Source organism: Zootoca vivipara, chromosome 8 (genome assembly GCF_963506605.1).
Source record: "Zootoca vivipara chromosome 8, rZooViv1.1, whole genome shotgun sequence".
NCBI classification, from domain to species: domain Eukaryota; kingdom Metazoa; phylum Chordata; class Lepidosauria; order Squamata; family Lacertidae; genus Zootoca; species Zootoca vivipara.
The window spans coordinates 905,209-918,261 of record NC_083283.1 but is presented as its reverse complement, the minus strand read 5'-3'; the positions used below and the strand labels follow the sequence as shown (position 1 = coordinate 918,261).

The 13,053-nt window shown below is 49.7% G+C and overlaps 1 protein-coding gene across 1 annotated transcript in view; it reads left to right on the top strand.

Moving 5' to 3' along the window:
* Positions 1 to 13,053, top strand: part of BOP1 (BOP1 ribosomal biogenesis factor) — a 72,395-nt gene that overhangs the window by 35,154 nt on the left and 24,188 nt on the right. The gene's annotated exons all lie outside the window — the stretch shown is intronic.

The following is a 13,053-nucleotide window of genomic DNA, read 5'->3' as shown; positions in this document are numbered from 1 at the left end:
CACCATTTCCCACCTGTAAAATGGGCAGAACAGCTTGGCTGGTGTGTTGTGACAAAGTAATAATAACGGCAGCAGCAAGGCGGTTTGTGAAGTGCTTGATTGTGATTGAAAAGGCGAAAGTAATTAGTCTGTTACTGTTTGGTAAAGGGACCCCCTGACCATTAGGTCCAGTCGTGACCGACTCTAGGGTTGTGGCGCTCATTTCACATTATTGGCCGAGGGATCCGGCATACAGCTTCCAGGTCATGTGGCCAGCATGACAAAGCCGCTTCTGGTGAACCATTCACCTTCCCGCCATTCACCTTCCCGCTATAGCAGTACCTATTTATCTACTTGCACTTTGACGTGCTTTTGAACTGCTAGGTTGGCAGGAGCTGGGACAGAGCAACAGGCGCTCACCCCGTCGCGGGGATTCGAACCGCCGACCTTCTGATCAGCAAGCCCTAGGCTCTGTGGTTTAACCCACAGCGCCACCCGCGTCCCTGTTAGAAAGGTGTAAACCACTCTGGTTCTGATTTGATTCTAGGGTGTATTTTAATTGATTGCTTGATTTTATCTTGATGTGTTATATAATTGATGTTAGCAGCTCTGAGCCCGGTTTTGGCCAGGGAGGCCGGGGTATAAATAAAATTTATTGTTGTTGTTGCTGCTGCTGTTATTATTATTCAGGCTTAGCCACCCTCCAGCTTTGTGCTGCCTCAGGACGCAACTGTGATGCTGCCTTGCTTCCTCTTCATTCTGGGGAGGGTGCGGGATGTCAGCAGGGAAATTTGCTTACCCACCCAGTTTGAGGCTGACAGAGGGCTGTGCTTCATCTGTGTCTCTTATAACCTTTAACAAGCTGGGCCTGGTTTGCACAGAAGCAAGATCTGGGTGGTTCCTTTATAAGGGAGCTGAGGAGGGTGGGGGGCAGTGAGCAGTTTTTGCCCCTGGACTGCACAGTGCTGGAAGGTGCCCTGGGTGCAACCTTGGGGGTGGTGAGTCCTTTGCCAGAGAGATGTGTGTGTTGCTGCCAAATGCAGATACACCCTGTAACTCCAAAACCTCCAACTTCCAACATGGAGCTCTCTGGCATCTCCAGCAACATGCTGCCACCCCACCAGCCAGGCAGTTAATAAGCAGGCCTGGTCTGCTTAGCGGAGAGGGCTGGAAGGGGTCCTGCTGCAATGAACCCTTCCTTCCTTCCTCCCAGTCCCAGCCAGCTTGAGGGAAGGCTGGCGTGGAGCAGAGAGTTTTGTTTCTTTCTCTTGCTGGAGGACCTTGGCAAATCCCAGGGCACCAACAAGGGATCTCTGTGCCCTTTGGGAGTGGCTCTTGCGGTGTCTAGAATGGAAAAGTCCAGTTGTCAAAGCTGAGAGCAGGACGTGCCAGTAGCAACAGCCAATTGGGGTAGTGGCAACTGAGGCGAAAACACAGTGAATATTGGAGGCAGAAAGAGAAACTTTCTCTGCAGGCCATAAATCAGCCTGGAAAAGAGGGGAGTTCAGGATTTGGCATGGAAGAGCTGTTGACTGCATGGAAGCTGGGGTGCTGCTGTGCCCCCAAAGGAGAGTTTGAGTCTCTGCTGGGATGTGCAGGGGGAGAGAGGCAAAAACTGGAACAAGCTTGCTGGAGAAGGGAAGGAGACCCTTGAGGACTTGCTGCACTAAGGGGAGTGCTGCATACATTGGCCTGAGGGGAGGATTGCATCTGCTGCTTTGGGGGCGCAAATGCACACAAAGGGAGAGAAAGAAACATGGGCTTATTTCATAGAATCACAGAACTGTAAGAGTTGGAAGGGATCCCGAGGGTCATCTAGTCCACCCCCTGCAATGCAAGAATCTCAACCCACGGTTCCCCATCCAATTTGAAACCATACCAGACCCTGCTTAGCTTTGCAAATGTGCTAGTAGTTTTATTGCTTTGTGTTTGCCTTGCTATCTCTTATTTCTGTGTCTTTTCTTTTCCTAATAAAATGCACTGGTTGTTTTCAGAGCTCCTTACTGATTTCACAGGCAGGTTCTGCCTACATCTCATATCTTCTAATCCTTGAAATTCACACTCCTGAATGGTGCTACAATCTTAAAGAGGGTGTGTGTGTCTGGAATGCTGTATGGCTTAAAAGTACTGTTGGACAGACAGACACTTCTGCAACCAGTCACTATGGCAGATCCTACGGGATAATCCCAATAATATAAGCCGCCCTGATGTGAGCTATGAAATGACCATGCTCAGGACAGCGACTACTTCGGTAATTGGGATTCTGGGCGGCTGTTTCTGCTCCTTTGGGCCTGTTGGGCTCTCAGCGTTGTGAGCTGGCCCCCTCCGTGGTGGAGGGGTGCCTGTACTTGTGCAAACAAGGGTCTGTCTGTGCCCCCTCTTCCGCCCGCTGCCGCGTGCTCCCCTTCCCGCCCCATTCCCTTCAATTGGAGCTGACGCACGCTATTTGTCGGAGATAAAAAATAGCAGAGGAGTAATGGAAAGACAGAAGGCACAGGAAGGCGGTTTGGTCGTTAGAGACAGAAGAGCAGAATTAACGTGCAGTGGGGGATTTGGAGCGAACACTGCCTGCATTGTAATCGGAGAGGGGCAAGGGGGGGGGAGAGAGAGACCGAGTGAGCGAGACTGACCCCCAATCCCCTGGAGGGACGCGGGGAGAGTAGCAACGAGGAGAGAGTGAAGGATTCCAGAGGTGGACTGGCTTCCTCTTTCACCAGACAGACACAAGGGAGACGGGCAGGGCGCCAGCTCCTGTACCTGCACTTCCAATCTGGGCCATTGACAGCTGGAGCTACTTTGCAGGGGAGGGGGGAGGGGAGGCAGGCAGGGCAGCAGCAGCATGCAGGCTCTTCCGCTGGAAAGGGGAGGGATGGTGCCTTGTGAAGTCGGGGCGGCTGCCACTGCCGCTGCTGCTGCTGCTGCTGGACATGGTGGAGGAGGTGCAGGAGCCGTAGTCCTTGTCGGCTGCTCTCAAAGCAGTGGCAATGGAGGGGTGCCAGGATATCCTGTCCCCAGAGGAACCAACCAGAGACCCTCAGCCAGGCAGTCTGCAACCCTGAGTTCAGGCGAGACGGGACGGATCTGGGGACAGATCTGCAGACACAGTCCCAGCTGGCAAGCGTTGAGCAAGCAGGCCAGCCTCCCTGGGGGAGGGAGAGCCTCGCAGCAGCTAAATCAGAGGAAGAAAGGGCTGCCCCGCCAGTCCCACTGGGAGAAGAGGGAGGGGGGCACATGTGTTTCTTGGCAGCCTTGCAGGTGCAAAACAGTGACACAGGCATAAGCACCTTGTGATGGATCATGTGGTGAGGGCAGCAGTTCATTCACTCTTCCACCCACCCAATTTGGGGCAGGAGGCCCAGGTCCTCAGTCTTCTTCCCCCTGGGTATAGAGGAAGCCACACTAGGAGTGCCAAGGTCCCTCTTTGGGACAGCTGTGCATGTGGCTGCTGGAGCCAAAATGAGATGCCTTTCCCTCTTCTTGTGGGGAGAGGAGAGTGTTTCAGTGCAGGGTGGGAAAGTGGGGCAATGGCTGGGAGGGTTTGGAGGGCAGCTGGGCCCCCAGTGCACCGGAGCCCTCTGGGCTCCTCTGGCCTGCCTACTTTTCAGCTGCTTCTCCAATACAACACACACATGCATATATAATCTTATATAAGCCCAAGATGTCCAAGCCAGTTGTCCCTGTTCTGAACCCATGAATATTTGAGGCCTCTTTTTGTCTTTACCTTGTTCCAAGCAGGGATTGAAGCCAGAGTGGCATCCTTTCCATCCCAGCCATGTGTGGGTTCCTGGAGGATTAGGAAGAGGAAATCTGGACTTAGGTTACTCTCAATATTGTGTTTTAATTTTGTTTGATTCTGATCATGTTGGCTCTATAGTCTCTCTTCTCCCCACGCCCCCAGCCCCAAAGCCCTTAATAGCTTGGCTTCGAGCAATTCCTCTCCACGTGCTCCTCTGGCTTCTTGTTTCTAGAGCTCCCTGGGGAGGTCTGTAGCCTTGTGGAAGATGACTGGAACTTGGTCCATGGGGTGGGAGCACCGGAGGGCTTGCCGCTTAACCTGACGTTGAGTGTGCTTGCTGGCTCCCACTTACTCTTGTGTTCTTCCACACTGGAAGATTTCACTTGCCCTATGGGACCAAAGGCTGGAGGCTTGTAGATCAAGATCTCTAGCTTGTGGCATGCGCATTTGCTCTGGAGAAAATCCCCACCAACAGGGCAGGAGAGCAGAGGCTCCTCCTGCCAGTTCTGGTAATGCTTTGCAATGCTGCACATGCTCCTCACCTGTGCTCTTGGACACCTTGGCCTACTTCAAACTAGCAAAGTTGGGTGTGTGGAGGAATGGTGCCTGTAAGAGGAGGAGGAGGAGGTGTGGAAGGGATTTCTTCAAAAAAGTATACCTATCGAAGTCATGAAACACTGTCAGATGAACAAGTAAAGCAGTTGAAGCTGGTGACATGTTCACCAGTAGAGGACCACAGTCTTCTGTCTTAGAGAGACCTCCCAGTTACTTACCACCTTCGTTTGTAGATTACTTTTGAAGTTTTTCTCAGCCCTGCACTCCTGAACCGAAGCTGAATGCTTTTGTTTTTCTTGAAACCAGTTTGCTGGTCCTTCTGGGTTGAGATGAGTATTGATACAGACAGTGTTTCAATGACTTCCTACGGCATGCAAACTTGTTTTACTGGACAATACATTGAGACTGTTTCTGTAAAAAGCTTCTCTATAGCTTTTATACGAAACGGCTGTGTGAGTGTGAAGAGGCCCCCCACTTGAACTGCTCTCAGCCCCCTGTCATTCAAGTCCTCTCTCTGTTTGTAGAAGGGCATTCGTTGGGGCAGTTGACCTCTTCTTCTGCCCCCACTGCTCTGCAATGTACCTCATTGCCACATTGGTGTTCATATTTGGGAGCCATTGAGCAACCACCTGTTCAGAAGAGGCTGCCACTTTGTATTAGGATGGAGACACAGCTCTTGGAGATGCCTCTCCCAGCTTGCCCTCATACTTTGTTGGAAGCTACCCAGAGTAGCTGAGGCAACCCAGTCAGATGGGTAGAGTACAATAAATACTTACTATTATCATAATCATTATTATTGAAGCCTGTTGCCCATGGGCACTGCAGGATTGGGGCCGTGGTGTGCTCCACTCCCTTTCTGGCAGGTCCTGAGAGTGCTTTGCCAGCTGCCAAGTGCAGACACACATCCCATCCTATCTACGTCAAGAATCTTTTTTCCTGGTGCCTGGATTTAGAGCTACTCCAACAAGCAGCTATTCCCATCTGGGAGTTTCCTTCATGGGAGTGCCCAGCCTGCGTTTCTAGCTCGCTCTCTCCCAATGGGACACCCCTGAAAGTGATCCAGAAAGGAAAGGAAAATCTTTGCTTCTGCTTCCCTTGCTTGGTTAAACCCCCCAAAATATGGCTTCCTAAAAGCATAACCCTGGCCACCAAACGTGGGCCCAGATGAAAAGCTGCTCTGATGCTTCCAGGAGATGTTCAGCCCTGTGGGACAGCCGCTGAGTAAATAGTTCACTTCTCAGACTCTTGCCACCTGGACTTGCCATTCAGGTGAGGCATTCAAGAGAATGTGCTTAGTTAATTGTAGGTTTATATCAGGGGTCTCCAAACTAAGGCCTGGGGGCCGGATGCGGCCCAATCGCCTTCTAAATCCAGCCCACGGCCGGTCCGGGAATCAGCATGTTTTTACATGAGTAGAATGTGTCCTTTTATTTAAAATGCATCTCTGGGTTATTTGTGGGGCATAGGAATTCATTCATATATTTTTTTCAAAATATAGTCCAGCCCCCCACAAGGTCTGAGGGACAGTGGACCGGCCCCCTGCTGAAAAAGTTTGCTGACCCCCGGTTTATAGGGCTCTGTCAGCCAAAGTATACAGAAAAAATGAGGCATCAAACAAGACCATTGTCAGCATACATTATGGACGCTGGGCAACCTTCATACTTATTCAGAGCATAAACAGAGTATAAACAGCCTGATGTTTTATAAAACGTTTAAGTGGTATTCAATGTAAAAACAATATCACTGAAACAGAAATGCAACATAAAATCTGTAAAACAGATGAATGAAATAAAGGAATATTGGTAATATTAGAAAGGAATATTAAAAGCATTCATTTAAACAAATAGTCCTAGTTTATGGGTCAGGGAAACCTGGGCAAGAAGACAAGCCTATCCTTAAGAAGAGCCTGCTGGATCAGGCCAAAGGCCCATCTACTCACAGTGGCAGAACAGTTGCCTGTGGGAAACCTGAAGTCAGGCTTCAAACACAGGACCTTTATTCCCCTCCTGTGACTTCCAGCAACTGGGATTCAGAAGCCCTCCTGCCTCCAAGGGTAGAGGCAGAGCCGAGTCATCAGGGCTAGAAGCCATCATAGTTCTCTCTTCCAGGAATTTGCCTGATCCTCTTGTAAAGCCATCCAAGTTGGTGGCCATCACTGCCTCCTGTGGGAGTGAGTTCCATAGTTTAACCCTCAAAGCATCTCAGTTGAAACATGCAAAGAGATCAGGTCCCATAGTTCTACACCTGCGCACTGCCATCTGCAGGTATGGTTTGCTGCAGATGAGGGTAATTTTAACCTGAAGTTTAAAGAGTCGGGCAAAGGCGTGTCTCTATGTGGAAGCGGACTCCCAAGTCTCAGAGAAGGATGTGAGTCTCTGGAAATGTCCTTTTCCCTCCCCCAGTTGTGGAATACAGTACAGACAGATATTTAGACCCTGTCATCGGTGATGTCCCACACCTGGGAAAGATTTCCATACTTCCTGTGCTAATAACTGCAGCTTATTGTGCCTCAAGCGGAGGACTACTGTCATCACAAATTGGGTCAGTTCTCTCACCTGGCCCAAGTTTAACCTCTCTTTAAAGTATTGGCTAGAGGAGGGGACCCTCTGGGGAAGATTGGGGGGGAAACTACACAGGGGAGGAGAGGGAGAGGAATCCCATCATGCAAGCACAAGCCCACTCACACAACATTAGATATCACCACAGTGTTTTTGGGTTTTATTTTTAATTCTAAAATTGCGTTTATGCTAGCTTATCTATACTGTGAGCCATATTTGCCTTGAAAAGCAAGATGTAAAAAAAAGAGTCACAACATATTGTGACAATATACTGAACTTCCCACGAGGCAAAGCTTTTTACCATTCTTCTCAGCATACACGTGCAAACTTGGTCAAAATAGTTTGTTTGTTTTTCCAGAAAATTGACTTTTGGTTATTGCATCTCTTTTAAAAAAAAATGAAATGTGAGTGTTGAGAGTCTCCCTTCTCTGCCCAGCCTTCAGCAACCTGGTGCTCTCCAGTTTCTGTTGGACCGCAGCTCCCATGAGCCTCAGCATCCCAGGGCCATACTGGCTGAGAGTTATAGTCTGAAGCGCCTGGAGGGCAGTAGGTTGGCGGAGGCTTCACCGGACCTCACTTGATGTTAAGGTCCTAGGACAAAGCTCTTGCCTCTCACTTGGCGGCTCCTTCAGAGCTGTGGCTAGCCTATCATGCATGGAGCACTAGTCCACCCAGGCACAGCCTTGGCAGTAAATTCGGTGCCCTGGGGCAACTCTCTTCAACAGCCGCCGGAAAGGTGTGTAAAAAAAGGCTTTCCCTTTCTTCTGCGGGACCTTTGCAACTTTAACAGCCATCCTATAATTTTCACCTGTGTTCTTTTAATGCCTTCCCAGCTGTGCGCATTGCCAGAGGGTATCTGGCAGGGGGCCTGCACGGGGAAGGCATGCACATGGAAGCAATTGGGAGGCAGGCTCCAGGGCTACAGGTCAGTCCTCCTGAGGGGTGGTTCTCAGGGCGGCCCTGTCACCTCCCACAGGCTGGCTGTCCCCTCTGCAGGCCAGGGACACAGAGCAAATGGGGAGCACCCCATGGCTCTTAGGCGGTTCTCACTTGTCACTTGCCCTCCCATGTTTGGTGCTGGGGATGGGATGGACGCCAGCCAGGGAGGCATCTGCTGCTCAGCCTGCCTCAGCCGCCGCTGCTGCTGCTGCTGCCAGGCAATGGCTCCCCGGGTGCTTGTTTGGCTAATGTGTATGAAAGTGCCATAAAGCTTCTCGGCTGGCAGACGGCCCTGTTGTCTTTGCTCTTGGCTCAACAAGTGGCCAGTGTGGAAGCCCCACCACCACCCTGTGGTCAGTATGGGGGGAGGGAGACTCGGGTGATGGAGGCCCCATGCTGTCTTGGTAGCGACAGCCGAGGCTCAGGTTGCTGCTGGTGCTTTGGAGTCTCTAATTTGCCCCAGATCCGTGACGGGAGGCTGGAGGACCTCCCCACCACCTTTGCTGCGAAGGGAAAACACAATGTTGAGGAAACTGTAGACACAGACCCATCAGCAAGGAGGAGGCTCAGAATTATGCAAGGGCAATGCAGCTGCTCACAAAACACGGAATGTCAGAAAGCAAACCACCCCTTTTCCCCATTCAGCTAATAGTATCCTGTGGCTTCTGAACTGACAGACCCAGAGGCTCAGAACGCCATTGTTTTGTTTGTTTCCATGCTTCTGGCTGCAAAAGCCTCAAGGGAGTGTGGATACTGACACATTTGGGAGCCAGCCTGAACCACTGGGTGCTAGCCGCATGCCTGGTCATCTAAGTGTTCAGCCCCAACTTCAGGTCATTCATGCGCAAGTTTAAAAGCCCCTTTCTTGATGCAAGTCATGGGGGTACCCCAGTTCTTGTATCCTAGCCCAGCACTATGTTTGGTATGGCAGCAAAACTGCCTTGAGAGACTAGGAGAGGGGTAGGTGACCCTGCTTATTCTCTTACACTTCTTTGCAGCTTTTGATCCTGTTGCTCACAGCAATCTCCTGGAATGGATCCATGCAGTGGTGGTTGGGGGCATTGCATTACGGTGCTTCCTGTCCTATCTTTGGGCCTGTTTTCCAGAGTAGTTATGGACGTAGGAGCTCAGCAGCATGGGAGTTAATCCTGTGGCACCCCACAAGGTTCCATTCTCTCCCCTTACTATTTCATATCTGTAGGGAGCTGTCGTCAGAGGATTTGGAGTGTTGTGTCACCAATATGCTGATGGCATATCTATCTCTGAGCCACCTGAATCATGAGAGGCAGTTCAAGTGCTTGGAGACAGTGATAGGTTGGATATGGGCCAACAGATTGAGGCTCAGAAGGCAGGGCAGGTTTTCTGTCCAAGAGGCTGGGAGACAGCCTATTTTGGATGGGGTTGCAGACCCCTGGAAGGAACCAGCATTGTCATTGGAGATCCAGGCACCCTTGGTGACTAGGAGTGCTTGTTTCCATTGCCAGTTGGTTTACCAGATCAAAGATAAGTTGGCCGAGTATAATCCATGCTCTGGTAACTTCTACATTGGATCACACTCTGAAGATGGTTCAGAAGCTGCAACTGGTCCAGAATGAGGCAGCCAGGTTACTGACAAGGGTGACATGTTGAAAACACACAATTTCTGTTCTAAACAGTTTCTCCCATTCTCCTATGGGACTTGGGCCCCACATACCTGAAAGACCACCTCCTTCCCTACAGACCCTGTCAGATGTTAGATTGGTAGAAGAGGCCGTCTGGGTACATTTGCCTCTCTCAGAGGTTCAAGGGCTCTTTCTGTGGTGGCACCTGAGCTGGGGGATTTCCCCCTTTATGGGTATGCCTGGTATCTTCACTATATAGCTTTCAATGTATGCTGAAGACATACCTGTTTCTTTACTCTGGTCTTCGACAGTTAAAAAGATTGTTTTCATGACCTATCTGGGCATTGTTAATTAAAGAATGACTGTTTTTGTTTTACCGTACTTTTCCGTGTATAAGATGAGGGGTTTTTTTATTTAAAAGTTATGTTAAAAATTGGGGGTCGTCTTATACATGGATAGTGCATAGGGGGGACGTGGGATTGGTTGATGTCGGGAGCCGGAGATTGTCAGCGGCTATTGGCCGTGTTATTGGTGTCTGCGGGAAGGACTGGTGTTCATTGGTTGTTGCTACAGCAGTTGGGCGGGCGATTGGCAGCTTCTTTTGGCGAGGGGACAGATGATAGGTGGTTTTTGTGACGCGTGCAAGTGGCAGTGTAGGTCGTCCATCGGGTGAGTGATTTTCAGCAATCACCCCTAAACAAAGCTCAACAACTTGCCCCCCCAAAAAAGCTCAACAACTCTGGGCAATCCTCCCCCCAAAAAGTTCAGCAACTCTGGGCAATCTCCCCCCATTTTCTTAATTTTGAGTCCCCAAAATAGGGGGCGTCCTATACACAGGGGCGTGTTATACACAGAAACGTTGTATTTTGTGGTTAAGCTAATTATTATTAGCCATTGACTGCTTGGAAATTTTTTGCTTACGGCCCTTTTAGGTCAACAACCCAAAATGGTTTATTCACGTCTTCCACGTAAGCTCCCTCCAGTTGGGATGGGCTGATCCAGTGTCAGTGGCATTTTCAACCAGGAATGGGAGGAATGTTTTTGCAAATTGTAACCTACTTGAAATAATTCATAATGGCAATGCTTTCCCTAGAACATGTGATGGCAGCAGCTGGGAAAGGAAAGGGCTTCTTGCTAGGAGGCCCTGCTATGTAGAATAGCAATGGTTGTGAGTGCCTGGAGATTGTGTCATCTCCAGTACGAAGCATCCAGTTAAACCGTCTCTCCTTTGTCTCTCTTCTTTTGCAATCCTGGCTCTTTCATGCCAGAAACCATTCCAAAAATCTATGTTAGCTGTATTTTGGTCCCCAGAGCACTGGGGACTGGGGAACCTGTGTTCACCCCCTTCTTCTTCCTGTGGTAGGAGGGCCCCTGCTGCTGTGGTGGTGCAGGGCCAGGTGTCCTACAGAGGTGTAACACACTGGGCAGCATATTAATGTGGTGTTACTCTTGACCAGGATATGGCCATTTGGAATACCAGCCATTAAGAGCCAAAGGTTGATTGCCTGCTTGCCTGCCTTCCTGCCTGGCTTGTCTAGCATGACCACGAAGAAGGATAACCATGGACTGGAGGGTGGCTGTGCTCTGCCTTCTGGGGCGGAGGCAGTAATGTTTCTGAATACCTGCTGCTGGAAGCTCTTGTGCTCGGATCCTATAATGGGCATCTGGTTGGCCACTGGGAGAACGGGATGCTAGACTAGATTGGCCATTGGCCTGACCCAGCAGCCAGGCTCTTACGTGCTCATTGTGATCCATTGCAAACTTCCTGCTAAATGGTGACCACCCCCTACAAGGAAGTAAGTTTCCACTTTCTCCAAGGTGTCTTGCACTTGCCTCATTATTCCCCTTGAATGTTTTTTAGTTCTTCAAAGTCATTGACTTAAGAGGACCTGAAACTAGAAGTTTCTCTCCTTTGAATTAACGAGGTGTGTTCCATTTTTTAAGGGCGCAACATGCATGAAAAAATCTAATTTGGATGATGCAGTATATGACAGAAGGCTTTGTTTATGCTCTGTGTTAACTAGAAATTGCTAGTCACAGCAGCAATAAAATAATAATATTTTTGTTCTGGTGTAGCATTTTCCTCTACAACCAAATAAGAATTTTGGCTATGTACATGGCTGTTTTTGTGTGTTTATTTCCTTAAAGTGTCAGGCATTGTTCCATTTTCTCTGAATAAACCTCTTTTATTGTTCAATATTCCTCTCTTATTCTGGTTATGTAAAAGTTCTGGCTTGCTGGTGAGAATTCTCACCTCTTGATACTATTGAATATAGTATTCCCCTTTGGGGGGCGGCGGATTTTTAGGGACACTAAAGGACTTTGGAGCCTCCAGACTTACCTTAGTTGCTCCTTCTGATAGTCATCTGCTGCCTGCAAGCTAGATTTGAGGTCATCACTAATAGACAGATATTGTATAAATTTGCACCATGCTTTGTGGGTTCCTATAACTTCCCTTAATAACTCTGAGCTCAGCAGGCAAATTAATTCTGTCCATGTTTGGAAAAATAGCTTTTGTTTAGGTTTGAATCCTTGCTGTTGTTAAAAGTATATGAGCATCTGTTCTTCCTCTGACGGAAGAGCCTCATTTGAAGAGGGCCACAGCTCAGTGGCAGATCACCTGCTTGGCATGCAGAAGGTCCCAGGTTCAGTCCCCAGTGGCATCTCCAGGTGAGGAAGAACCTTGCCTGGAACCCTAGAGAGCCTCTGCGTTCGATGGACCCAGTGGTCTGATTCAATGTAAGGCAGTTTCCTAGGTTCGCCACCAGCTCAAAGCACTGCTCTTTGGACCTAAGCATTGCTGCCTGCTTGGCGGGTGGCAGGTAGTCTAAATAGCTCTGTGGGCCTGTATCGGATCCCGTGGGATAGCTCAATCAGTAGAGCCTGAGACTCTTAATCTCAGGGTTGTGGGTTTGAGCCCCACATTAGGGGAAAGATTCCTGCATTGCAGGGGATTGGACTAGATGAACCTTGTGGTCCCTTCCAACTCTACCATTTCATGATTCTATTGAATGCTAGGATTTTATAATGCTGGGATTTTATTTAATCTGCCTGAGATCTATGACAAGCAGCCGTTTTAGGAGACAGCTGGGTGTTGCAGCTCAGTTCCTTGTCTGCCCCCCCTTTCCCATGGATGCCTCTGACTCTTGCATCCCATGCCTTGCTTGGGTCCAGTGATGCTTTCCTGCTTGCCCACAAGCTCACATCTCTGTGAGACTCCTGGAAGGAGCTTCAGCTTCTGCCCCCAGCCTCCCACACCTGCTGCCTTTTCTGCAGGCAGAGCCCCCATGTGCTCCTTGCCTTCTCTTTTGGCACTGAGCAAAGGGCTAAGGCAGTTCCCTACCACAAGTCGTAGTAGTTTGTGGAGGAGGATAAGGCTGTCAATGGCCAATTGCCACAGGGATGGCTCTTCTTGTGCTCTCTTCTCTACACAAGGCATACCCTGGATGCTGCCAATCTCAGGATTGGCTTGGGGGTCTAGCTGTCCACTTTTGATTTATTTCCCTCCCTGCCTGATTTATTTCCCCAGCATGCTCCGCTCTGATGCAGCACCTCTTTCTCCTCCCCCCCCCACCAGTGCTTCTTGTTTTCATGATGGCCATGACGCTGGCAAGTGGCCTTTTGCCTCCTGCCCACCTCACACACCTACACAAATGCTGCAGAAGTGGAGTAAGCATTGCCCCCC